At 47.9% G+C, this 1,868-nt stretch overlaps 1 protein-coding gene across 1 annotated transcript in view; it reads right to left on the reverse strand.

Annotated features, from left to right (window-relative positions):
• Positions 1-307: 307 nt before the first annotated feature.
• The window catches only part of CSNK2A1 (casein kinase 2 alpha 1), a 51,322-nt gene continuing 49,761 nt past the window's right edge, over positions 308-1,868 (reverse strand). The window contains exon 14 of the mRNA XM_045295214.1: positions 308-557. The gene's annotated coding sequence lies outside the window, so the exon portion shown is untranslated. The remainder of the gene's footprint in view (positions 558-1,868) is intronic.

Raw genomic sequence — 1,868 nt, forward strand, 5'->3', positions numbered from 1 at the left:
TAGTTATTATCAGTTACAATGTAATTACAACCAATAAATCAATGGGAGGGGAGAAAAACAAAAAACCTTTCTGAATTCAAACCTTAAAAAAAAAAAGTATGTGTGGGGGGGTGCGCGGCACTTCAAACTTATAACCAGAAAACCTTTCAAAGTTCATTGCCAACACAACGTTCTAAATTGGCATTCCATTTTCTACCACTGAGGCAGACCCAGGGAGTGCTGAGAAATAGTGTCCCATACAAGGTGTACAGATGAGGTAATTTACAACACAGAAGCTGTTACTCTGTAAACCCTTGACGCACACCCCCAATCGGGTCTTTCCGTTTTACTGGTTTTCATGCTTCTGCAGTGACGCCCTCCTTAAGGAGCATTGTTAAACTTCTATTTATCTAGAAAGAAAGGCTCTCGGGAGGCGCAGGGGTCCTCTGCGCTTTCAGCTCCAGGTGAGGTCTGCAGGGCGCCAGGACGTCCAGCTGTGAACCCATCAGTCTCAGGTACACCTAGGTTCTCTGAGCTACACCGGTGGGGTTCTTAAGACTTGATTTGCAACCCCCGCCCTGGAAAGAGAGTTCATTCATCAGAAGTGTTCCGTTCAGATCTCAATCCAGTGCAAATGTCATCACAAATCGCATCTCTGGCACGGCTGGTGCTTTTAGCCTCTGCACAAATGCAGCCTGGCAACGCCCACAGCATTCCAGGGCACGAGAGGGTCAAGTACAATAAATGTTGACTGTTCAAGTGGCCACAGGAAGAAAACCACCCCGCCCCGCAGAGTGCGTCCCGTCAGCTCTCCCCTCTGTCCGAGACGGGCGCTGAGAGAGAGGAGGCTCTGGCTTCGATCAAGGTTTGCCATTACAGCCAGGAAAGCTGCCACCTCAGTCAAGAGACTAACGCCACGATGGGTTACAAAGTGAGATTAAGTTTATTGAATTCTGCTTCCCAATCGGTCTATTACGCCCAGGCGAGAAAGGCTTGTGAGTCTCTAACGAGAGAATGGGGAACTAAGACTTTAGGCCTAAGATACGTTGGAAGAGTTTTCCTAGTTCCCACGAGCAGCTACGGTAATGAAAGAGTATGAGAAAATACAGAGCGGATGGTTCTGCTATTGTGCTTAACAAACTAGGCTTCCTCAGTGAAGCACCTGATAAACTTAGGTGGTTGGATTGCAGTGGAAAGTCCACTTTATACACACACACACACACACACAAACTGGCAACTTCCTCCACCCCCACTCCCTGCACTGCTGAGACACAAGATGAGCTTCTATGGCAAAGGGTCCTTAATCCCCAGGGACGCTTTGGCTTGTGGTGCTTTTTAAGGTCTCTCTGCCCTGCCCGTTACCATAGGTCCAACGAGGGGTGTATAAGAAGGGGCCTTGGGAAGCCCCTGGTACAGGGCGGCTGCAGGCCCTCGGATGTGAACATGGAGACACCCACCCAGTGAGACCTTTACACAGGGAACTTAAACCTAACCTTGATAAATAAAACCAAACGTTTATTTACACCAAAGAATTCCAACATTGGATCTTTCACATATGAAGGACAAAGTATTATATATATACACATAGCAAGGGGTGGGGCGGCAGGGCTGGAACAGAGTCCCGTTTCCCCACAAGCGCAAGTCTTCAATGGTGGCTCTGCTCCTGCCTCTCGGGTCACATTTACAAGTCCTCTCACTGGATGATGGGACTTGAGAGGGGAAGGGAAGGGAAGGGAAGGAGGGGGTGGTGGTAGAAAGCGTAAACTATAACCCAGTGTGGCCACAGCTCCCTTTAGCTCTTAAAGAGTTGCTAGCAAGAAACCTATGGAGATAATGTTTGTTTCTTATGTAAAAACGCAAGGAGTTATGTCAAGTAATGAAGTAAATTT

This window comes from Echinops telfairi, unplaced genomic scaffold (assembly GCF_000313985.2).
Source record: "Echinops telfairi isolate 266 unplaced genomic scaffold, ASM31398v2 ScPeMD7_5592;HRSCAF=6446, whole genome shotgun sequence".
Classification (NCBI taxonomy): Eukaryota; Metazoa; Chordata; class Mammalia; order Afrosoricida; family Tenrecidae; genus Echinops; species Echinops telfairi.